Source organism: Larus michahellis, chromosome 12, assembly GCF_964199755.1.
Source record: "Larus michahellis chromosome 12, bLarMic1.1, whole genome shotgun sequence".
Classification (NCBI taxonomy): Eukaryota; Metazoa; Chordata; class Aves; order Charadriiformes; family Laridae; genus Larus; species Larus michahellis.
This window is the reverse complement of record NC_133907.1, coordinates 10,311,214-10,338,123: the sequence shown is the minus strand read 5'-3', so window position 1 is coordinate 10,338,123 and position 26,910 is coordinate 10,311,214. Positions and strand designations below refer to the sequence as shown.

The following is a 26,910-nucleotide window of genomic DNA, read 5'->3' as shown; positions in this document are numbered from 1 at the left end:
CATTTTAGTGACACCCTGTTTCTATTGCATACTGCACGTTAAAATCATGGATCGCTGTTCACAGAAGACAGACTAATGTTTTATTACTCATCATTGAATAGATCTAGAGGGGTTTCCTCAAGAAATTATCCAATCCATCTAGCTCTCCCAGGTATGCCCAGCTACACTGGGGCCATTCTGGCCCCTGCTTGTTACCTATTCTTTAAACCTCCAGAGGTCTCAAACCTCTTTCAAAAATCTATTCCATATTTGCAAATAAGAAGCTCTTCTAACTATCTAGCCTTAAACTCTAGTGAAACTTAAGGCCATTATTTCTTGTTCTGTTTTCAGTGAATGAGGGAAAGATTATTCCCTTCCTCTTTACAGTAATTGATGCACCTGAAAACCTACGTCTACCCTCAGTCTTGTCCTTCCTAGAATAAACACCAGTTTTTAGTCTTTCCTCATAGGTCACATTTTTCAGGGCATTTGAGCATTCTTGTTACTTAAAGCATGTCACCATATGTGCAGAAAGGACCCCTCACCACCAGAGTAAGGGGAAAAAAAGTTATTCTGCTATTCTATCTTTCAACATTTGAGCAGCTATTCTCATCTCAAAGCTGCTAAAAAATTTGAAACAGCCTATCTCCGTATTGGCAGCATAACTACTTTTAATGCAACATTTCTGAAATGGTTTTGCACATATCATTGATGACATCATCACGTGACTGCATTCACTTTTTAAAAAGTCACATTCTTTTATAAGTCAGTATTTCTGGTTTGATTTCACTGCTCCTTTAGCAAGCAAAACCTATCCTGCAATGCTTTCAGGGCAAAATAACATATATGAAAAGTGTGATTTATTTCATTGGAAATTCTTAGATAACTTGGTTGAATATATATCTGTCATACACAACAAACTTCCCAGCTGCCCCCACTTACTGTGTTTTGGCTTACACTGTGGATACATCTCGAAGCACACAAACAGGACACTTTTTAGATGACAGATGTACCTTAGAGGCCCATTTAAAACCTACTACAAATGTTAATTCAAATTCAGCTGAAAGAACCAGACTAGAATGGGTATAAAGAAAAACACCACGAAACACATAGCATGGATGTCAAGTGCCCAACACCAACAATCTTGCTCTACAGGGTTGCTTATATTGCATTATTTAGTAATGTAGAATAGGATCTAACTACACGTTAGCCGATGAAGGATGAAGCAGCTTAGCATATGCTAATATGTAAATCAAGAGCTCAAATTTAGTGTTAATAATTTCTCTGCTTTTGATACAAAGTTCTCTTGACACATAGGCACAATCTCCATGACATTTCTTCACACATGCAACTAAAGCAAGGGAGTAACCTAGCTTATCCACTAGTTTTGTAGCCACAGAAAACATTGAAAGCCTTGGAAGTTCCAGCTTCACCATCTTTTCTCTCTGTGTTCTCTAAATAATTTTAAACCTGTAATGCACACACACACACCCCCTGCCTTTCATAAATTAAGATTTTGAATAGACTGCAAATCCTTTGTTTTCCTTTCCTACAGACAATGCCTTAAGTTATTAAAAAACATTCTTTCTGCTTTGAGATGTCATTCATCAGAGTTCTTGCTTCAGCTTGGCTTCTGCTTGACTGCTCACTCATAGTTCCGAAAATTCCTGTTGTTAACTGTTGACCCTGTCTTTACACAACTGCAACACTGCATTATGCACCCAAAAAAAATTGGGTTTTGTTTTGTTACAGTGACAAAGACATATTTTATCTTTAGTTATGTGAAGACAAATTTAAAAATAAATCAGTTTCAAGTCAGTAGCTTCACAGTGCTTTATTACTTATAACACTACAGACATTATATTTTACCTCAGACATTATTTAAAAAATATTAAAAAAATAAGAAATCACCTACCACCTGCTAGTGGTAGACCAGTAGGTTAGAGAGAAGAAAATAATGAAGATACTAATTTGAAGGTGGCTTAATTCTGAAATTCTTATTTGGACAATCACTGATATTTCAACTCACCTCAAAAATTTAAAGAGATATTGAGATATCTAAATGTATTTATTAAGTGTACAAAAACATATTAACCCACTGCATAAGAGCTAATTCCAAGACTGTGGAGAATCTGCAATATCCAGACTACCTGTCTCCACAGACCATAGCTCAGTTTAGAGCTAGAATAGAATCATATAACGGTTTGGGTTGGAAGGGACCTTAAAGACCATCTAGTTCCAACCCCCCTGCCATGGGCAGGGACACCTCCAACTAGACCAGGTTGCTCAGAGCCCCATCCAACCTGGCCCTGAACACTTCCAGGGATGGGGCGGCCACAGCTTCTCTGGGCAGCCTGTTCCAGTGCCTCACCACCCTCATAGTGAAGAATTTCTTCCTTATTCTACTCTCTTTCAATTTAAAGCCATTAACCCTTGTTCTATCACTATCTGCCCTTATAAAAAGTCCTTTTCCAGCTTTCTTGTAGGCCCCCTTTAGGTATTGGAAGGCTGCTACAAGGTGTCCCAGGAGCCTTCTCCTCTCCAGGCTGTCTCCATAGGAGAGGTGCTCCAGCCCAAACTAAATACCCAAACTAGCTCAAAGTAAATTTAGCCACATTAGCACCAAGGACTGCCAAACACGGCAAATGCAGAGCTCTGCTCAGGCCATTACCATAAGTACAGTGCTTCCAGTACTCAAGGAATCTCATTTGGAGCTAGCTTAGTTGTACTGTGTTATGCAGAGCAGATGTGCCTCTGGAGATCCACAGGCTAGATGGGTAAGAGTATCCAAAGCTAGATTCCCAGGAGCATCCAAGCAACAGTCACGGTGGAGAGAAGCACACGACAAATAGCAGGGGGACACATCACAATTGAAAACGGTGCTGATCTCCTCCTTCCCATTAACTGGACTTTTTAGCAAACGGCATCACCAAAACACACAGTATTTTTGTCCCCCATGATACTCCAATGCATCTGTGGCAAATAAGGAAACAGGATTTGAGGCAGTAGATCCAGCATGGGAATGTTCCATTATATCTATGCTAGAGATTTTTCTATGCAAGGGAATTCCTCGTTTCTTGCCTTAAAGCAAAATAGGAATGGCAGGGGACTACAAATAGCCAAGCATATGTCCTGGAGGTAATTATTTTAGAAGTATTTGAATAATAGAAAACCCAAGAATCAGACCTGTCACTCTTAATTCAGTAACATTCTGCTGCTGGCTCTGAACCCACCCTAACAAATCCAAGTAAAAGTATCAGTGACAGGAAGAAGAGGAAAAAGCCTTGCTGTTCAGCATGAGGCTTAAAACAGTCAGTGCTCAGAAATGACTGCCTTACAGCACAGTAGAAGTAAAGACTTTAGGCAAGGAAAGACCACCCTAGAACTCTAGAGGTTTAGAGTCCCAATTCCTAATGGAATTAGAAACATAGAATCACAGAACTATTAGGGTTGGAAGGGACCCCCAAAGATCATCTAGTTCCAACCCCCCTGCCGTGGGCGGGGACACCTCCCACTAGATCAGGTTGCTGAGAGCCCTATCCAGCCTGGCCTTAAAAACTTCCAGGGATAGGGCTTCCACCACCTCTCTGGGCAACCTGTTCCAGTGTCTCACCACCCTCATGATGAAGAACTTCTTCCTAATATCCAGTCTGAATCATCCCATCTCTATGTATCAATTCATGTTGATACTTGATGGACAGAGGTCATCTTGCCTACAAATCAGACAGCTGACTGTCCAATTTAAAATATTATCCTCTGCTCATAGATGAAATTAAGAAAACTACCATTATGCTGAATTCTTACAAAGAAATAAACTTCACCAAACACAATCTAGAAACCTTTACTTTCTTTGCCTTTGGTACCGTTGGCTTTGCCTGTGGCAAGAGGTTTTTGGAAGGAGAACAATGCTAAACTACCTGATATTTGACTGAAAACAGAATCAGAGAGCTCCTTGCAAAGAGGGTACTCATGCTTATCCTTCAGGTGCTTGTGTATTTAAGCTCCATTTCATCCTATATAAGTTAGTGTCTTCTACGTTGTAAGATTCGTACCCAGCTGAACTGGAATCTTTCTGTCAAGAGTTCTGCATCCGTAGAAGTAGGAGGCTGAAACTCACCAGAGCCTTTAAACGTATATTAAGTTTTCCTGTTAATTAAGGGGTTTCAGGTTTTCTACATTGAAGAATTTATTTTATTAGCACTAAGAAGAAGATATTTTAGTCTCTAGAGACTAGAACACACTGGAAGGTAGCTGATTTTAAGACAATCTCCACAGCTGCACTTTTCCTGAGATGCACGATGTACATGTATTTCCTCATTAAGAATGCACATATTTTTAAATCAGTGCAATGGGTATCAGAATCTCTGAAGTTACCCGGAACTCAGTCCGCCTATACTTCCCCAGAACCATAGCAGACAGAAATGCAGGTTTTAATGCCTTGAGAACAGCCAGAAAGTTTTCCTACAGGTAAACTTGTGAGGCAAAAATGCTTTCAGCGGTAGAGCATTGAATTTATAGCACTGGATTACTTATCTTAACATATAATCATAATTATTCAATGAATGCAAGAGCTTCTGATATTCTCTTCAAAATTATTTTAAATAAGCCATCAAGTGATAGAAATGCAACAGCTGATTGGGGTTTTTTTTTGCATTGTGATTATAATGGCTTTTAATGAAGTCAGCCTGCATCCTATCATTATTTCGCAGATACATCTGCAATAACTCACACGTTATAAATACAATGCATTTTGTTATGAAGTGTGAAAACATACCAAAGAAAGGGGGATTAAACACGTTTACTTCAGTGTCCTCGGCACCATGCCATTCTCAGTCTGGGAACATCTGCCAGGTAAGCAGCAACCTAATATAAAAAGACAAAGAATATTCAGAAGAGATCATCATTTTCATGGTCCTTTACCAAGTCATATGAAACTTCTAAAGTCTGAGTACAGAGTTCCCAGTTTTCTTTTGCATACCATCTAAGAACACCCTCTCAGAACTCTTCTGGAAGCCCTCTCTTCCCCATTCTGCAAAGTCCTTACTTTTGTACAGCAAATTTACTAATTCAGTGTTTTCAAAAGAGTCCAATTCTAAAAGTTAAACAACTGGCTGCTGCAATAACTTCTAAGCAAAATTGCAGATTTTAACAATTTTAACAGAATTTTAACACAAAAGAAATAAGAAACTCAGCAGAGTGACTAGCAACGGTATTTGTAGTCGTCTGCAGTTTGTCACATAATCACAGAATGGTTGAGTTTGGGAGGGTCCTCTGGAGGTCATCTGGTCGAATCCCCCTGCTCAAGCAGGACTATCCCACGCCAGTTTCCCAGGACCCTGTCCAGGTAGCTTTTGAATATCTCCAGGGATGTAAACCCTACAACCTCTCTGGGCAGCTTGGTCCAGTACTCAGTCACCCTCACAGTAAAGAGCTGTGATCAGCAAAGATCTGCTCAGACAGATCCTCCTGTGTTTCAGTCTGTGCCCATTGCCTCATCTGTCACTGAACACCACTTGAGAAGAGCTTGGCTCTGTCTTCTTTATACGTTCCCTTCATGCATTTATCTAAATTGAAGGCATCCCCCCAGAGCCTTGTCTTCTGTAAGCTGAACAGTCCCATCTCTCTTAGTCTTAAACATCTTACTGGCTACTCAGTGGACTCTCTTCAGTTGGTCCATCTCTCTCTTGTACCAGTGAGCACATAAATGTATGCAGTACTCCAGGTGTAGCCTTACCAGTGCTGAGAAGAGGGGAAGGATCAGATCCTTTGACCCACTGGCAACACTCCTCCTAATCCAGCCCAAGACAACATTAGCTGCCTTCACCATAAGGACACGTTACTGGCTCAACTACTGTTCACTCCTTTTTGCTTAGACAAACAAAATAATCCACAGCTTCTAGATTTCCTAACTGTAGTCTGCTTTTCAAAGAATGTAGACAAAGACTGACACTAACATCCAAGGACAATCAAAACATTTACAGTTTCCTTTAGTCAAGAATTGAAAGCACCCTAACCCTAAGAACCAGATCATCCAAGCCAGGGTATGGCTGCCTGAGCTTCCATTTCTGGAAAGTCTCATGCACATTTGTGCCTAAACTGAATACAGCAGCATTCAGTATCCTCAATCTAGAGCCAGTCACAAAAGGAACAGAAACTCTACCCACATTTTAAAATTTTTAGTTTAGTTTCTCTAGCTTAAGAATCAACATGTTAAATGTGGCTTAGGAATGTTAATGGGTTGCAGTGAAGGTTGATCAACTATGTTTCAATGTTTGAATGGATTTTGAACAATGACAAATATTAAATTATATAGTAACATTAAATCCTAAATATTTATCTACCCCTTCTTACTATTTATCTTGTCTAGTGCCAGTTGTTCTAATTTTTCTAGGTTGTAAATTCATGAACAGTCAAGCTCAGCAAGCATAAAGGCTTATTTCCTTATGTTGATGCTACATCACTCCCCATAAACTTAAAAACCCCACCTTATTGCTTCCTATGTTATATCCTGTTTTTAAACTGTTTTGTATGTTTTACTGACTGTGTATATTTCACCTACTTACTGTAAAGGACAAAAATCTCTGTCAAGAAGTATTTGGTTGTTGGGGTTTTTTTTGTTTTAGTTTTTTTGGGCAGGGGTGGAGTTGGTGGGGTTTTCTGTTGTTGGGGGTTTTCTTGTTGTTATTTTTTAAATGAACTTTACAGGTAAAATGCCCATAAATTCTGGAACTCCCCAACAATATTGTATTTATATGAAAATATTCTGGCATGGCTAGCGAATTGCTTAATGCTTTCAGGGTACTTATTTATTAAGCATACCTCAAAAGACTTGAATAAATAAATACATACCATAACTTAAGAAGGATCACAGACACAGAGCAGAAATTGTCATATTGTATCCTTTCATATAATCTACTTTCAATGTAAAGTTAGGACCAAGGTGGACGGGGTGAGGGTGTAAGAGAAAACAAAAGTGAAAGCCAAAGAGGACATGGCATACAGATGAAACAACCAACTAACTCTAGCATGACAGTGGCAAAATGACAGAAAATGCCAGCCAGCCACCGCAGTAGATTTTTGTTCTAACAAATCAGAGATCCCTTTTGCCTTTCCACAACTCACTCAGTAGCCCTGTCACAGGAAGATTGCTTAACACCCCACATGCAGACAAAACTCCCACTGGGTTTTATGACTGGGTCCTACGAGACAGACCTTAGGTTTCTAAGCATCAGTAGCGCCCAATAAGCATCTTGAACACTCCAGATGCTGTCTCATCATTGCAGATGCAATGAATACACATGTGGAAGACTAATGGAAGTGAAGATATCAACAGGATAACATTGGTGCCTCAGCCTTTGCCCTGAGATCAAAGAGAACAGCAAAATTCAGCGCACAGATGATGAAAGAAACACATGTAATTCTAGCATGATGAAAAGTTACCGAGCATTAAAACTACTGGCTGGCAAGCTGATTTAATGTTGATTCAGAGAAGAATAAAAAGATATTCTCAGCCTGCAATGCAATTGATAGTAGAAAATTTTCCACTTACAGTTTTATATACATACACAGAAAAGGTCAAGTAGAAGTAAGTTTATTTTTTATCCAAGACAGGAAAACTGTCTTTCAACTATTCTCTTTCTAGGTTGTAGCAGATTTCCTCTATACACACACACACACACAGAGGTTTTTCTTTAATATTGTTCCAGGGAAAGAGGAATAAAACTTAAAATCCTGCATGAAGATAAATATTTATATATGCTGAGAAGTAGGAATGGTACTAGCACCTCTTTTGTAAAACGTCTCTGCAATTAAGATTTAAGACACCACAATGCTCCTGTTCACCAAATTACCCACAAATATTACTTTCAAGTTTTTACTACTCCTATCACTATGCTGATTTTGGCCTCAGTTAGTTTTAAACTGACTTTTCCTGATGTTATTAGCAGCCTGAAAATAAGCAAGCACTATAAAACTAACAAATTGAATCTAATCTCAGGTGGTTGTGCCACACTTGTGTCTGCCACCATAGTTGCATTGTTTCCATTCCACATCAGGAACATGCAATCAGAGATACAATCAAATAGAATCCACAGTATAAACATACTCATCCTGGTAGTGAGAAATCAGGGCTAACTGAATTTGGTAAAAACAACAAACCTAAACTAAGCCTTTCATAACTGAAGGAACTTCATTAACACACAGAGTATAATTAATTAAAATATATCACAAGACTCAAAAGAATAGTTATTCAGAGACTTCTGTACAGAAATTTGATTAAGCAGGTAACTGATAAACATCTTGGAATGGATTTCTTTTCAAACTTAACATTCACTACTACAACTCTGCTAAACACTAATGGAAGGATACGGGCTTCTAACAAGTAACCACACTTTCTAAATAACAACGTGGGAAGCATTATATATTTACACCTTAGCAATCCAATCAAGTACAACCTGATCACAGAGGGCTGATTCAAAAAAGAAGGGATCACTGGAGTTCAGCCAGCCTACGCCTTTGCTCCATGGGAGAAAGGAGATTATATATAGAGCTCTTCTCTGATGTCTGTCCAACCTGTTCTCACAAGGTTTCATAACTTTACTGGGTACTCTACTCCTGTTCTTTGAAATGCACTGCAGTAGAAGAACAAGTTCACCCCACAAATACATAGTGCATGTTCATACTGCAAGCTATGAAACAGTATAAGCTAATTATAAGGACCCTCTGCTCAAGATCACTAGAAACAAGTAACACAGTACACTACCTTGTAATAGGACAGAAGAGAAATCACAGGCTTTCTCAAACTCTTAGGCCTTGAAGAAAGAAGGAATTCCGTTTGGTTTATCATCTAATTCCAGGAACATGGATACTCCACATTTCCATCATGTAACAGCGTCACCCTTTTGTCCACAGTCTGTGCCAACTGACATAGAAACAGTATTCTCTTGGTCTCAAATCTGGTGGTCACTTTATGCAAAGGCACGGTGTGATCTACCTTTAAAACAAACATCCAAATCCTCTGCCTGCCCTCCAGTGCTCAAGATTTTACCTCCATTAGAGAGTGGTGGAGAGTCCAACAGAAGCAGAGTTACATATCAAAAGGAAAAACAACTAGTCCCAGCACACAACGAGTAAAAACCACGACGCAAGAAGTTATAAAATAAAAAGCCATCACAAAACACCATCTGCCAACTGGGATAGAATTTTCTTTCAACCTCTCTCAACAAGTTAAAATCCGAATTTATCTCAAAATGTCCCATGCTTTCCCAAAAGCTCACTCTGCTGCAATTTTGCTCCTTGTCTTATCCACAGTATATGCAAAGCTGACCTGTTTTTGGCAATCTTAGAGTCTCTAGATTAAGGAAACCAACTAATTCAGTCTTCCCTTATTGGGGTAATAATTATTTTAGATCATTTTACTCCTTTCCTCTAGACTCCTCCTAGGGAGTTCCTATGTTATGTTTTCAGGACAGATACTTAGGAGGAAAAAATGCAGCTACCAACAATATGGGATGAAAACCAGATCTTCAATCCCTAGAAATATAGCCAAAGACTTAAATGACAGAAGTGTTTCATTTCAGGTTGAGCTTTTAAGCATTACTGGTGCCAAGGTGCTCTGTTTGTCTCCTGGTACCAAAATACTATAGGGCACATAACGACTCTTCCCTGCACAAAACTTGCCAAATTTCAGGCTCTACTCCCTTTCCCTCTTTGCCCTTTCCACAGTTCAGCAAGCATTTGTTTAAAAATCAAAGCCTTCACTTATTTGAAGATTCTGCTGTGCTGGAGAACATTTCTTGCTTGAAACATTTGTTTCTGAATCAGACTTACAAAGTTTGTTACACAGTGGTACACCCCAGATGCACCCAAATAACCATGAACCTATCAGATTGTGCTTGGCTATTAGTTATCTTAGCATACATCAAATTACATGCCTTAATAGCTTAGGAATCATATTCTAGAAAAATCAGCAAGAATCCATATTCAAAAACAGAAGTATCAGACATTCTAATCAATGGAATTGACCAGTCCAATTTCGAAAAAAACCTGAATTCTGGTTGTGTGTTGTATTTTGGTTTTGTTTTTTAATAGATCTTTAACAATCTTACAGGGTTGCTATTTCCAAATCTATCTTTGAGAGGAAGGGAAGAAAGATACTGTTGCTAGCTAATCAAAAGTTAAATCTTTCAGGCATTTTTAAGTTTTTGAAATTTAATAGAACTGTTATTTTAATTGCTTGTAACATCTCCATTCTGGCAAATATTGGCGAAAAACTTTGAAGCCTCTGAAAATTATTTTTTTCATTTTGAAAATGACAATAAACTATCAAGCCTGTCTGATTCTTTTTAAACTTCAGTGATATTACAGGACAAAAAGCAGGATGAACTCACAGTTTAGTTTTATTGTTTGATAGCACAACAACTTCAGCTATAACTTTAACGAGATACATATTAGTGGCTGAAGTACTGTACTCAGTCACACTTCGGGATATTGGTGCGGAAGCTAGAAAATTTACTCATGAATTGCACTAGGTAATAAGCTACTGCAAATGCATCATATTGTTGAAGCTTTTATGTTCTGAAGCTAGTGATGTTAGTACTCTAACCTGACACTACAAATCCTTATACAGATAGAGGCGGAAAGGGTAAGAAAGTCACAAGGATCATCTGAAACTAGATTAATCCCTTCCGTAAAGCGACGGTAAATGCAATCATCAGTTAACATGCAAGTTTGTACTACACATAGTCATCTGATGAAAAAGGACCAACTGTGTGCGCGCCTACTTTAATCCCTTGCATAATAGGCAATTAAAAAAAGTGACCTAAAGTTGTTAATAAGAAAAACATTCAAAATTATCCAGAAGATTATAGGAGGAGTTCATTAAGGCTACAGTACTTTTCTACAGCGCACTGCTGGAGTACTTGCTTAACAAAACCAGGACAAATCCCAATTCAACAGCAGTGCTTGAAAGAAAGGAAGAGACATCAAGATATGAGTTAAGTATGTAAAATAGCCTCCAGCATTCTTTATCGATGTGAAAAGAATATAATGAATCCTTCATTGCTTAGAGGGGAACATTTTTGTCTTGCCAGAGGACAGATTTCCAAAGAATGATATTTACATTTTCCTACAACCTGTAATTTTCTCATTTATCATTTGTCAGGGTCCAAAGACCTTTTGCTGCACATAGGATGTTTGCATATGTTTAATGATCCTTTTGCCAAACAAATGTCACAGTCTGAATGAGGAAATTAGTTAATATCGCTGATGTTGCTAATTTAACACCATTAATGTCACACTGTGAACAGCTACAGAAACTACAGGGTCTTGTATCATAGCTAAACTCTAGTGGTTGCAAGTCTGTTCTCCAGCAGACAGCACTGAGAGTATAACCCATGCAAATATCACATGCAAGGAAATTCAATAAAATGTTTAAAGATTGCTTTGATTCTGTACTTAGACTACCAGACAAGTGTGACTAAAGACAGATCATTTGATAGAGATTTAGAGGCACTAATTGGAACTCACTTATCTACACTCTTACAGCTGCCTCCACTTTTATCAGCATGCTAGGATTTGGAGCAGTCAGAAAAGAATCCAAGTGGATCACAGAAACCATTGCATCATGGTATTTCTAGACGTACAGCAAGATCCAAAGATTTGACCAACAAATTAGATGGCAGAAGACACATTGCAGCATCTTCTTCAGTTGCAACTATGCCTTTTCACCCTTTTCTATGCACAACGAAGTTACATTTTGTGAAGTAATTTGTCTCCACACATATTATTTATGAAAAAAAGCTTTCTAAGAGCAGAACCATATAATTTTTCTCTAAGTCACTGAAGTCTTCCACACACTTCCTCTGACACAGAAAAGATGACACAAAGGAACCAGATTCTTTAGAAAGTCCTTCAAATGCTGCTGGTACTGGAACATAGTGTAAAATAAAACTTGATGGAGACTAAAAGGTAAATTATTTTAAACAGAATTAATAACACACAAACCCAACTGTGCAAGGAATGTGCCCAAAAATTAGAGTGGGGGAAGGGAAGTGCAAAGCAATTCATTTGCAACAACAGGAGCTGGTAACTTCAGGATCATCAGGCATTTACCAATAACAGATATTTCCCTTAATCTGATTAGTAACAGACACATACCGCACATTTTTAATTTAAAAAACAAGTTGATATTTCTAAACATTAGTCAGCAACATAGCTGGGTTTTTTGGTCGTTCCCTACCCAAAGGTACATGCTATATTTTGGTTGCAAGATCACAGGGATAGTGAAAACTGGTGATAAATTTTACTCACTGTGTGGTACAGTTAGGGGAATAAGAAGAAACAAAACCCAAAGACACACAAAAAAAAAAACCACAAAGAAATGTTCTAGAACGAAGACATTACTAAGCAGTGATAACCACTCAGAACTTGCCTCATCAAACTTGTTTGAACTCTTATCTGACCAAGCTGACTGAGTATCTCAAACAGTGCAGAGAATCTGCTTAGATTTCGCTCTGTTTTGCTTACCTAGGTAGACCCGTTATAGCTTTAAATTTTGTACATACAAACCGCAGTGAAATCTCTTAATTCAAACACATCAATATCACAAGCAAGTAACTTGGACAGCTTCTTCAGAACACCTTAAACTGAGGTCCGAGCCAAAGAAAGCAAACAGTCCATTAGGTAACCCATCTAGTTTTGTGATAATCTTATCTTTTTTGTGCTAATCTTTCTTATGCACCTTTCTCTGAGAAAGGCCTGTACCTTTCCCAAATAAATGAATCTTTAGAAACACTCATATTCCCAACAACTGATGGCCAAGGCACATATCACGTGCCTGGCACAGTAAGATTTGGAAGTCTACAGTATGAAAAGAATGTCAAATCCCAGCATAATGAAAGAAAAATGTTCCTGACACAGCACAATCTAGAAACTGTCTGCACCTTAAGAAGCTCTCAATTTGTTGTGTACACACATAAAATCTCAACTTTCTCAAATACTTTAGATATCTCCTTAGGTCTCTAAGGTAATTTAGAAAAAATTTAGGCAAAAACAAGTTAGAGCAAGAAGAAAGCTGTAAATTTTCAAAGTATGACCATTTCTAAGTTTTACTTTTGTATATCAACCAATACACATTTTTTTCCCAAACCAGTAATAGTATTTCCTGGATCAAGTTCCGTAATGTAAACTAGATGTTACCAGACTCATCAGAAGTGATTTTAGGATTAAAGAGATTTATTCCCCAGATTACCTAAAAACAGAAGAAAGAGGATACTATACACAACCATGTATTGAAATGCCTATTTAAACACTACTAGGAGAAAAATAAAGATGATGATTCATACTCCTTACAGCAGCCCTCTACAAAGTCACTGGTGGCTGCAGTTACATGACTTATTAGAAGAGCACAAAGATTTTTGTTGCAATTACTGAACAAGACAGATATGGACATTTAATACTACCTTCTTCGCTACTCAAACTTAAATTCAAATGACAGGATCTTGTTGTTATATTTTAAAAAAAGGGAAGATCCATACATTTCATTATTACTTTTGGCATAAGATACTTAAAGGGTGGGTGTCAGGAGGATGGGGCCAGGCTCTTCTCAGTGGTGCCCGAGGACAGGACAAGAGGCAATGGGCACAAACTTGCGCATAGGAAGTTCCACCTAAACATGAGGAGGAACTTCTTTACTCTGAGGGTGGCAGAGCACTGGAACAGGCTGCCCAGAGAGGTGGTGGAGTCTCCGTCTCTGGAGACATTCAAAACCCACCTGGACATGTTCCTGTGTAACCTGCTCTAGGTGACCCTGCTCTGGCAGGGGGGTTGGACTAGATGATCTCCAGAGGTCCCTTCCAACCCTATGATTCTATGATAAGATAATTTCACACCCCAGTTGAAAATTAACACTATTGTAACAATGTAACACAAACTTGTTATAACTTTAACTAAGACAAAAAGGGAGCAGTGGAAAAGGAAGAAAGGAAACTGAACAATAAATCTTTGTGAAGATCAGCTGATGTTAAATCCATCATTTTTCAAGAGTCCTACCAAGCATCTGCTGTAGGAGAAGGATCAGAACTTTAGTTCCTAGGTGTGCGCTGAGCTTTATGGTTTCAGTACTTCATCCTTCCTTAGGATCTGCAACTACCACAACTGCATACTCTTATTCCTTTCACAGTCACAAAAAGAAAATGTGTTGGGTTAGGATTCTTATATTAAAGCTATAAAAGCAAAACAACAAAAACCCCCACCTTAAAACACACTTCTGTCTTTTTGACCTGTGTTCTTCCCCTCCACTAAATGGCAATAACTCTGGGGTAACGTGCAGGGATAATACTGCAAAGAAGGATGGATAGAGAGCTTCTTATTGTTACCACTTCAACCACAAAGACGACAGAATCCGGAAGAAAAACATTAAATCTATAAGTAGATCTAAGAAAATCTACACAACAGGCCAATTGATCAGGATTTGCAATCCCAAAAACCTACAAGAAGTTTTGCTTATTCAGTTTCCAGATTGTAAGTAACATCAGCTTCTGACACATTAAGATCCACAATCTTCCTTTCCCAAATATTACTAGAAAACACAAGTTCTTAAATACACTGAATCCATCTATTAATCCGGGTAGTCATCATCAATGAGTCAGTCACAGAGATGGTCAGAACTGTCAGATCACAGTAGAACCACTGTTTACACTACTTCCTACTTCGGTGATCAATAATCTCAGCCTTTCACAATGATTGCTGCCTGTCCAAGATCTTCAAATAAGGAGGGCAATTCAACTGCTTTCTTTTTCGGAACTTGAAATAAGGTGCTGCCTGTTTCTAAATGGGATATGTCTTTCTGGAGCAATGAGACTTCATCCAGTATTTTTGTTATTTCTTGCGAGGTATTGATATTTACATTTGTTTCCACATCACCACAAAGTTATTACCTTCATTTTAGAATACTATATGCAGATTAGAGACAACTCTGCAGCCTAATAGATATGTTTTATTTTGACACTCTCTTCCAACAATCCATTAAACATGGCTAATTAGTACTAGTGATCACACATCAAAACTTTTATTTTACCACAAACTTACCACTTAAACTCACTGAACTGTGAGCAACTATCCTGATTTTACTGTGCAAGGTGAACTAATGCTAGAAAATATAGACAGAAATACAAAATAACAAACTAAAATCTAGAATAAGCTCATTGTAAGTGAGCACTACATAAAAAGCTCCTACATTGTTCAAAGGGGAGAAAAAAATATCACTGCTATAAGACCAGGTTACCGATGTTGATATGCCACTGTATATATTCCCTTATCATCAAATCATCTTTTAGCTACTTCAGTTCACTGTGCATAAGTTTAGATAGCAAAAACATTTGGTGTAGGAACTGTATCTGTTATAAAGGTTTCAAGCATAAAATAAAGCGTTGTAAAACTAAATAAAGTCATACCCGCTTTATCAATCTCATTCAGCTTTAGACAGTTTCCTAGATTCTGTTGTTGGATCTTTCACACTAGTTAATTTTCTTCAGTGTCACTCTATTCTGATCACCAAAACAAATTTCCTACCACAGCCAAAGTGCAGAAAGACATTATTTTGAACACTTAAATTGGAAATTTTGTTCACCAGGATCTGGAAATAAGAACACAGATACACATTGCTGTATTTTTTTTTTTTTTTTTTTTTTTACACATGAGTACATACATATATATACACACACACAGAGGTGAGTCTAGGTTAAACTGTCAAACTATTGCATTCACTTAAAAAAAAAAAAAAGCCTTACCCAAGTTTATACACAACTGTGCTAATACAGAAGACAGAAGTTCACATTTCATTGTGATACAGACCACTGTAGACACTAACATGCAAAGATCACATAAATCTGTGCATGAAGGATCCCAAGGCAGCTGCACAATACATTTCGCATATTACGAGAACACTAGAACTCAAGTACAAGTCCTTATAAGAGGGAAGATAAAAATTTCTGTTTAGTGAAACATTCTTACTGCCTAAGAAACAACACTTCTTTGGACACTGCTTCTTGCTGAAGACCTCAGACCTCTACACTTGCAGCATCTGTATTTGTAGAAAGGCACAGTTATATGTAGCATTGAGACAAGTCCGAAGTCACATTTTTATGGAATTCAGAAATATTGCACATCCTTTCTCCTCCTACAGAGGTCAACCACTAATTAGTTGAAATCCTCCCTTGTCAAACTTGCATTATCATTGCAGAATTTCTCCCATATGCCATTTGGGTCCTCATTCAAACCACAAAACATCTATAATAGAAAAACCCCACCATGCCAGGAACATTGCCTTGAATTCCATGATTTGTGATGAAGAGACTCCAGAGTTCACCTGAACTCCCTAATACAGATTAAAAATGAAGCTGTAACATTAACACCAATATTTTTAGTATTTTCCTAAACCTCTCTCATATCCCATTTCCCCACCCCCCAAACCCAAGCACAATGGTTAAAATAAAATTGAGAAAGACAGCAGGGGGGTTAGCTTAGTTTCTGAACAGCACACTTAAACTTTCAAGTTTCACTGCTGCAGGACATCATGAGATGCAAGGATCAATCAAATTCCACGAAGAGGATTGATTCAGAGGACTTTCATAATATGTTTAATCAAAACAACATCTTTATATGTGTCACTTTTACTTCCACATAATGAGGAACTCAAGAGAAACATTGAACATTATCGGGGACAAACTATGGAAGAATATCTTTATGTAAACTCATTAAAGTTATGTTTGGAGAAAGGGAAGGAGAGAGAATTGCTATGCATAAAGCTAGTACTAAAACAATTACTCCTGTTGCATCCTTTAGAGAACTCTTAATTATACTCTAGTGCCTAAATTCTTAAAGCATGGCCCACACCATGCTTTACATCTCTCACATGCATTGAGCTTAACAGCTATAGCACTGCAGATTAATTTTGGAATACAGCTTACACCTAACCAGTTAAGGGGCTTTTCACAGCTACTATCTGATGGCATAAGAAGACATTCACCGTTAACAGAAGACTTTACTTATTGCCATGGTAAAAGCGAAGAAAAAACATCATATTTTCATGAACAATTTCTGGTTTTAATCTGTTGAACTTAACGTTAGCCACAGAAAAGCAAGGGCATATATGCATTCATTCACACGTTTGCAGGCTGGAGAAGGCAAAAGAGATGACACCGACACTGCACCTCTGCCCGGCTTCACATCCGTACATAAAGCTTTAAAGGAGAACAAAAAAAAAAACCAATAAATAAGCTAATTAGAGACCTACCTACAACTCTACCATGTCTATGCCTGGAGCCTTGCAGCGCTCAACAGCCCGGCACAGGACTAGGAACCAGAAGTTTTTAGCACAGCGCATGTTATTTTCCAGCTCAGCTACTGCCTCACTGCCTGACCTTGGGCAAGTCGCTTCCCCTGCATCTCGGCTCCCCACCTGACGGTCTCCCCCTCCACAGAGCAGCGAGGACGAAAACCGGTAATTACCCACCACAAGCGACGCTGCACTGGCGAGGCTGGAACAGAAGGCGGGGCGCGGGGGGAAACGGGAGTGAGGGTTTCCTCACTTACAGGTGATAAAAGTCTCCTCAACGTTGATTCAGCCTCCCGCCCGGGGGAGGATCTCCCCACACACCTTCCCTGTTTCCCTACTGTACGGGTTAAACCGGAGGAGAAGCCGGCGGCTCCGGCTCGCCCGCCCCAAGCGCCCACAGCAGCCGGGGTAACCGAGCCGAGCCCTCCGGGCCTCCCGCCCCCACAACCACGGCCCTCCCGGCGGCCCCAGCCCGGCTGCGCACGGAGGCGGCGTTTACTTACAGCACCCGCCAGGCAGAAAACTCACAGGTGGCCCAGAGCTGCCGGCGATGAGGGGCTGAGAGGCGACCTCCTCCCCGGCAAGTCGGTTGCCTCAGTACCCGCGCGTGAAAGCGGCAGACTGGAGCGGGGGTGCCGCGCTCCGCTCCCCGCCGCGGGGCCGCGCAGCTCCGGCCGCTGCGGTCGCCCTCCCTGCGTGGGGCCGGCTCCCTCCCGCCCTTCCTCCCGCCCGGCTCGCGCCGCCGGCCAATGCGGGCCGCGGCGAGCGGCCGGCTTTAACCATCTGTTGCGAAGCGCCTCCTCCAAGAGCTGCCGCCTCCCTTGCCGGGGGGCTCCCTCCCAAGCACCCCGCCGAGGAGGTGGGGAGCCGAGAGAAAGATTTAGTCCGTTCCCCCCACCTCAGGAGCTCTTTGACCTCCGCGCCCTCGGGGGCCGCGGCCGTTGCCCGCCTCCCCTCCCCCACTCCCCTCAGGATCACCGCCCCCTCGGGGCTGGCGCCCCTCACCTCAGCGCTCTCCTCGCCGCGCCTCTGCCCCTTTCCCTGCGCAGCACCCTCCCTGACGGGTGGGTGCCTTCCCGCAGGCCCCGCCACAGGTGAGGGAAGAAGAGCACGGATGGGGGTGCCCAGAGAGAGCTGCGGCACCGCCTCAGGCAGGCCCCCATTAGGAGTGCCAGGTGGGGCGGGGAGGGGGGGGAGTGTGTCTGAGTGCGGTGGCGGTGTCAATCCGGGAAAAAGAAGTGCGTGTGGGGTCTAATCCTCCTCAGGGTGGTGGGGATGAAGTCCTGACCTGTTAAAACTTCTGTACTTCCCACTTAATAACCGGGGTTCTCCACGTGGAGTGGCAGGAGGCCGGCGCTGGTATTCCACAGAGAAATGTGCCTCATCCTGCCTCAATGGGCATAAACCAGGGGTAAAATCTGTCTGTGTTTAGACTTCTTAGATATCTCCTGTGGAGAAGCTGTTCCAAAAGAGTCAAATGTGTCTTTCACTAATGGTTTTGAGTTAGGTTTTCATGTTCCTAATTTGAAGGGTTTTCTACATACATAAGGACAGCCTATGGGCAGAGTCCCTTATTTTGGGTCCCTGTCTCCACAGCAGATGATAGTAGTTCAGATATTTGCAGTGCATACAGAAACTTTTCTGAAAACAGAGCCATAGTTCCTGTTTTACTTCTCTTTTTATATTAATAATTTCCTTGTTACAGACCTCCCTGATCATGCTTTTTAATCAGGTCCCTACATAATTAGTTGATTCTCCACAGAAAATCCAGGGAATGAGAAGCTAACTTTATTCCAACAGGTTCCAGGGTAATATTTTTGTGAAGACGTGTCAAGAAAATAATGCAAATTCTTTTCAACTTCCAACAACTTAAAGTTAACAAAACAGTCTTGTTATGCGTTCTGTGGAAAGAAGAAAATGTACGTTTGTTGCATGTGTTAACACAAGTTCTAAATGAATTTATGTCATTTTTTGAAACTGTCAGATTCTTATTTCTCACCAGGGCACTATCATTAAATTATAGGTTTAAAAGCAGGAGATGGAACAGATAAGATTTGCAATACTTGCAGGATTTGAGATATATTATTATACAAATTTTAAGGTTATCTTTTCTCATTGTCATGTATGTTATCTGTAGCTGGATATTCCTGTAAATAAATTGATCATAGATCCTTTTATTATTAAAAAAAAAATTTCTGAAAATAAAGTCAACCACCCATATTCCATACCAATGCTGTTATAAAATGGCTTCTAAGTGGTACAATGTGTTGCTTCAAATAGACATTTTCAAAGGCACTAGGAAGGCTTTATCTTTGCATTAAAGGATCACAACACATCTTAGATTTGTCTTATATTACAAAAAACATGTCAAAAATACACAAAATTGAATGATTTGGACTTTTCTTGTGAGACTTAAGGTGGATGAAATTTTGCTCTCATATATGTATATGGAATGCCTATAAATCTGAAGGGAGAATTTGTCATTGCAAGATATTTTTAAAGAATGATTCCTATATAGTTATAATTGCTAGAATGACAAATTAGCTAGTGAATCTTCCATTAATCTTACAAAGCTATTCTCAAGCCTAAATTATTCCCATATACATTCTAATCAAGGCTCATCATAATAATTTTGTGAGATATTGTCTCTAACATCGCTACAAGGTTTTCTCTTACTACTCTAAGAATGTTATTATTGAATTTATTAATGCATAGAAATTCCATCTAACATGTTAAACCAATTTTCGTAGGTACCAAATATATGCATAAAAAGATGCTCTTCACTTGAGTACTTTGCATGCCATCATCATGTATAGAAGTCAAACAAAAGATGGTTGGAAACAGAACAATCCACAGGCAACCAAATGGCCTCAGAAACAGTGAAAATATAATAACTTGTTCAGTGGTACAAGAAATTCTGGCAGAATCCAAAAGCGTATGCAGGTAAGTGGTGTCTCAGTCCACTGTTGTAATAAACGCTGCTGTTAAATATAAAAAACCCTATGCCTTAAGTCTCAAAAGAATGTTTCTCTAGAAGTCTTACTTCACAAGCAAAATGACTATTGCAAAGGGAGTTGCTTACCTTTTTAAAAAATAGGTATTCTTTTCCTTCGCTCATTACAGTTTTAATTACTTATTTGTATAGATTAAAAAGATGACAAATTCTGCATGCATACATCATCAGTATCGTGTATGTCATGGATGTGATTAGGGCAAGATTCAAACAAACCAGCAACATGCCATCAATTCAGGGATTTTCTTGTATATTTTTACTTGCTACTGTATTGGTATGTGACCTTGGGCAATTTGTTGAGCTTGCCTGTGAATCATTTGTTCATCTGTGAGATCTGGGATAGTCATACTTGGAAAAGTGGCACTTTTTTAGTAATGATATTTTGTGAATTTATTTATCTATAACAAATGAACTAGTAAATAACATCTTTGAATATAGGCATCCAATCATTATCCATCGTAACAGTTTTTCTTCTGCGTCATTCTAAGTGGCATATACTTGGCAGTTTATAGTGCTTAAAATGAGATTTAAAATCTAGGCTGTATTTTTTGTCAAATATCATAGCAAACATCTTAAAATCATCAAAGATCCTGTGTGAAAGTCTTTTAAAGAATAAGCCTGTTTTTCTAATTGGTCAAGCAGTGCATTAACAGTGTGTGCAGAGGTAAAGCTGCAAGCAATTACGGTTCAGGAGACCAAAGGCAGGGAGAATGAACGGTTTTCCACAGAGTCCATGATAAAGAGCACTGTATCCCTGAAAAGCTTTATGTTTTCTTCATGAAAAAAGATTGCAGTGCCTAATTATAGGAGTTCAATGAGACTAGGGTCTGGTACCTCCAAGAACACTATTCAAAAACTATTTTGGTGTGGGTTCCATGTGCAGCAGGTGTTCATCACTGCAATAAGCTCAGAAAACAACATCTCTTGCCATTCCCACACTACGTGTTTGCACTAAGAATTTTGGTTTTAGTGGGTGCTTTCAAGTCACTTCCAACAAGAGATTGTGTATGCATGTTACATATAGTTACCCTGTAACTTTCTTCCCACGTCTTTTCTTTATGCAAAGTTGAGCAAAATGCGATCTATTGGGCTGATGCTTTCAGTGGAGTTAAAAATATTGATATGCATTAGCTACAATAATAAAATTTTTTAAATCCCTAATGTCTTAGAAGATCCATTAACCTTAATCAATCCAACACATCTGATCGTGCTTGCCAACTGGCCTATTCCAAATAAAGATATATCAGCTTACATTAATAGCATCACTAATTAAATACTAGCATGAACGCAAAAATGAACCCGAAGATCCAAATAGTGCAATCCTGGACCACTGATTTAGTTCCAGATCTTGCAGGACGCTAATCTCTGAAGGGAACCAGCCAAACCCATGAGAGTGGAACTCAGCATGTGAGTGCAAAGACAAAGTTTGAATTTTAAACCCTCTTTTTTTTTTCCATGTGAAATATGTTACGTTCCCAGTGGAAAAAAAAACCTCAGGATTGAATAAACTAATCAGAAACATACCTTAGAGCCTCAGTCATAAAGAAGTTGCTTTGTTACAAAGACAAAGCAGATTTGTGGGAATGCTGCCACTTTTTATAAACTGTCGAAAGCTGGGGGTTGTTTTATTTTGGTTATGTGCCAGTCATGACTCAGGAACTGTTATGAAAATGAATGTGCTATTTCAAATGTTGCAAGACCTAGTCTAGATTTAGATAGTGTAGCATATTTACCTAAACAAGCAAATTAATCTCAGAAGCTGCAGAACTGAAACCAGTTGGAACGTCACTTAGGTGCTGACACAACTGAGAAAATAAAAACATGGATGGACAATGCTAACCGCTGAAAATGCCAGCGGATGGTAAGTGAAATGTTATGTTCCTGCCCCCCAGGGCCATGTCTTCTGCTGGCAAACAACTGTATCTGTTAGGGGAAGGGGAAAAAATGAAAAACAGCAATAGCAACAAAAGGTACAAGTACATAAGGAAACAGCTGTCTAAACTTCAGAAGATAGAAAGTTGTCTATTTGACTCCAAGATTAGCCTTTCTGTGTAAAGACAGCTATCAAGACTTTTTGCGTGTTCTTTGATAACTGTGGTAATTGCTAACTACAATCTTGTGTTTCCTATCCCCTTACTCAGAACACATTAAGGGAAATGGATCATAACTCCAGTGCTAAAACGGAAGTGTTCAACAGTAACAATTTGTAGCTTCTAGAGCACTTTTCTGTTTCAAAGGGCTTTGCAAACATTGATTAATTAATTATTCTGTGTTCAGTTCTGGGGAAGCATGCAATCCTTCCACTAAACAGTTGGGCTTTGTTATTGCTTTTAAAGCCTGAACTGTGCTGTGGGGTCGGGTGAGTGAGCACATGCAGAGGGGCAATACTGGAGTGATAGCTGCTAAAGGCATGCCATTTGGGCAGCTACAAGGAACATGTTTAACAGTGGCTGTAAATCTTTTCCTCTCTCGAGGTGCCAGGTGATACACAGAGGTAAAAAAAGCCTCATTATCTCTTTCCACAAGTTAGGTTTCCGCTTTGATGTGTTACACATAAAGGCAGGTAATTGTGCTGACACAAGGATCAGAATCGTCAGGTTCCTTCTGCTACCCACATGTGCTCACACATTACTTCTGTTTTCTGACTTTCCATGTGTGCAAAAGCAAAACTTGTTGTTTTGGCTTCTACATTTAACCTACAATGAATTTAATTTTAGTCACAATCCCTTTGTAATGTGGAGTTTCCCTTTTCAGTCCAATTCATCAAGATGCACCTGTCTGGATGCATTCATTTGCACTGATTACCTTCACTTTAGGTAAGAAAGGGACTGTTTGGCTTGGTACCTTCTACAGCTTCTGTCTAAGGACACTGATCCTGCCTTTGTCAGGTGGTAGCCTGAGTGATCTGAATGATACGTATCCAAAAGTTACCCTTTTAAGAGACGGTTTACAACATCAACTACTGGCAACTAAACCACATTTCTTGATTTTTGAAATGCATAGTACACTCAGTGTGTGCTTCAAGTATACATAGTTATAATGGAGCCCTGCCAATGATGCTGTCTGAGCAACTTCATGTATTGCATGTCTGCTTTGATACAGTAGTGAATTTGGCACCAGACATTACAGAGCAGATTTTTTTAGGGTTTGGGTAGAAGACAGAAGCCTGAGACACCTTTGCTAGACTAAAGATATTTTCTTTCCTATCTCCAGTATGTTGAGGAAAAGCATCTTAAGGAGGAGGAATACATGAAGTCATTTCAGTGGGGAAAAAGAGACAGAGGGTGAAAGAACTTTATATAGTTTAGAAATCTCTGCCAAGTTGCTTGCTGTAGAAGCTTCTGCAGACACACTTTGTAAGCAAAGATTCCTTGGACTCTAGCAGGGGACTGAACATTTTTGAAAAGATGTACAGCTTTACACTGCAGGACAGGGTTCACATTATTTACTGAGAAAAGGCTGGCTGCCTGCCAAGCTGAAAAACACTCCCTTGCCAGCATTTCAGCTGAAGAAAAAACGAGGTAAAATAAATACCTCAATATTACTCTATTACAGTGTTTAGACTCTACCCTTCAGATGGAAAAATTAAATTTATTACAACAATAAATGACCCCCTAAAGATCTGAAAACTGCCAGGGCTCTCTGTCTCTTCCTTTCTAATGAAGCTTTGCAATTGCACCAAAGTCAGAAAGTTGTGATTGTACCAATAGATCATGCCTGTGCATACGTATGCAATGTGTATAGAGGAGTGACACGCTTTAATTGTATTTTTAATGGAAAAGATCAAATAATTCCATAAAATATGCTACAAGTCTCATGATTGATGATTTCATTTTGAACAAGGCAAATTAAAAATGAGACTGAGAGCACCAGGAATCTGTGAAATTACTGTTACATATACAGATTTATGCATATATTTATTACTTAAATCTGGTACGGGTTGAATGTGCATGTGGCATCCTTTCTGGTGGCAAGTTCATGGATCTTTCATATTATTTGTTTATTTCTAACATAATACCAATCAACAAAAATGCAATTTCTGCATTCTTAAAAAATGCTTGAGGAATTGAACACAGTTATCACTGAGAATTTTTTCTTATGGTGTCTGGAAGTTGTATTTCACATATACAATGCCACTGCACTTGTATATTAACAAGTGGATCTGTAATTTGCAGATGAAGAACAGAAAGGTATGTACTCTTTAAGACTTTAAGTCAGCTCTGAGTTTCACTCTTTACCAGCAGCAAGCCCTGGTCAATCATGCAGGTTAACTTTCAAGCTGTATTTAAACATTTTCTTCATGCAACCAGTTTGAGATCTAAGATATAATAAAGTAACCAGTATAGCTATAGGCTAGGCCGCACAAGCATAGGTTCCTAGATATTAAGAAAAGCAGGAACTGTTCTGACAGGTTAACTTGATCTTCTGGTGTCTAGGTTTTCTGGTTATACAGCAAATCTTTCAAGCTTCACTGTTTACCACTGTCTCTACTGTGATAACCGTGCAATATCATGGATATTGTTAGGCAGTATGTTACTTACCTATACCGTGTGGGTTCCTACGTATTGAGCCTTAAAATCAAACACTCCCTGACCTTTCGGGCATGCAGTGTGAACTACAGTCACACCTAGATTTAGCTGCTAGCTTTTACTACTTAAAAACCTCTGGCAGAACTGCCTTTTTGCTTTTTTGACTTAATAATTGGACTCAAACCAGACCTGCCTGTATGAGATACATGTCAATACGTATGAAGCCATATTTGAAATGTCCAGGGTCTCAAGGGTAGATGACTTGAAGGTATTTGCTTATGCTAGGGAACAGAGAATGTATGCGAAAGCGTAATTTCTTTTGGATTTTACTTTTCTCAGATATATGCACTGAATATACACTTACATATAGTGTCTTTATGTTGTAAATTTGTGTGTAGACAGCGGTTTTCCTGGGACAATGTGTGTCTGTATAAACCTGTCTTTTATTGAAGGATTGGGAAGTGTTGGTCAGAAGTCAAACAGCTTTAGATATAAGTTGGATTGCCAAGTATAAAACAGGTATTTGGCACAAACGAGACATCACAATAACTCATCCTTTTTTGCACATACCCTTTCTTTAGGTAGAAAGCAAGTGTACAGTCCCATGCTGTGCCCTTCTCACTGCTTGGCATGTTGATATAAAGCATCAGAAATAATAAATGATTTCAATAGTTTTCTTGTCATATAAGGAAATTCTGATTAAAGACATTTCTGCTCCCATGACAGTGACATCACATGCTGCAACCCCTAATTGTATGAATCCTCAGGTTTTGCATTTTAATTTTGTCTTGGCAGAGGAGAGAAATCTGAATGTGTGTGTGAAGGGGGAAGGGACTGAGCTGTGCAGCTTATAGGAAGCAGGAGGGGCAAATGAGAAACCCACCCAGAGGTTTTCATTATAAGGTTCTTATGAAAGAAACTACATTGTGGGATAAATGCCCAGGCCATTGTTTGGTTTTTAACCCATTCCTCACTCAGATGAAATCCTACTAAAGTAGGTTGAAGTTTCACAGAGTGAAAAAACATGTTTTGTTTTTTGCAGAGGATCAAAGTTTTGTTTGGAAAATACATTGCAGCAGAAGTATTTTTTTATTAAAAAGATTTTACCCAATAGGATCCTGGTGTCATACCAAATCGTATTCTTATATCCCCAAAAGTTATATAGCAAGTTGTTTAATATGCCTAGCACAGCAGCTATGAAGATCATGATATTTACAGGCAGAATGTAAGCTTAAACATTTATAATTATTTGTAATAATATTTATTTATCTGCTGTGATAGTATAACTAAGGATAACTGCAGAAAATATGAAATAGTTGCATGCTGTTTGCAACCTAAATCTGTATGGGAACTAAGCCCTCACAAGACAAGAGCTTTGAAATCCACACATTCAAGTTTGGTCCTAAAATACATAAATCATGGTGTTCTGGCTACTGAATCATAGCAGACAGTGAGCAAATGCACTGCAAAGGGATTGCAAATAGTAACATTATCTAAAGCAGTAAGAATTTAGAAAGAAAATTCAAATTAATTCCTGCCATTGGGTGGGTGGATTCAGTTCTGGTTTTGATTTTTCTGAGTTGTGACGTTTGTGATGCTTTCTTGAAATTTTTTTTAGCATAAAATATAAATCATAATACTTCCTAAATGAAACATTTCCATTTGTAACAGATAATTTTGTGGGAAAGTTGCACGTAGGAAAACATCATTAAAAATAAAATTCCCAATCCATTTTGTATTTTATTCCTGCTGAGAGCTAGTTATCATTTGAACTTTCATCCCACTGCCTGAGCACACTGGTTATATGCTTATTTAACCTATTTCTTAGCAGAATGCATGAAAGAACTGAATATGAAGGAGAATTGCTTATAAATTATATTACATTCTTTTTAGTTGCATCTGTTGTGTTTCTCACTTTGTGATTGCAACAGGCAAAGCTTACTATGAACCAAATAGAATGGGCACATATAAATAAATCACCTATTCTGTATTTTCTTCTGTTTGATTTTAAAATTAAAAAGTCAGCTCTCCGTTTTTATCAACTGCTGTTAAAG

At 39.0% G+C, this 26,910-nt stretch overlaps 1 protein-coding gene across 7 annotated transcripts in view; it reads right to left on the bottom strand.

Annotated features, from left to right (window-relative positions):
* The window catches only part of SULF2 (sulfatase 2), a 162,892-nt gene extending 144,486 nt beyond the window's left edge, over positions 1-18,406 (bottom strand). For 2 of the 7 annotated variants that reach the window (XM_074605109.1, XM_074605119.1), the window contains exons 1-2: positions 17,818-17,944; positions 4,754-4,842 (exon numbers count right to left, since the gene is read on the bottom strand). The gene's annotated coding sequence lies outside the window, so the exon portion shown is untranslated. Of the gene's footprint in view, positions 1-4,753; positions 4,843-17,272; positions 17,290-17,817; positions 18,019-18,319 lie in introns of those variants that run through there. The other 5 variants (XM_074605114.1, XM_074605110.1, XM_074605117.1 and 2 more) reach the window with 5 other exon arrangements.
* Positions 18,407-26,910: the final 8,504 nt, after the last annotated feature.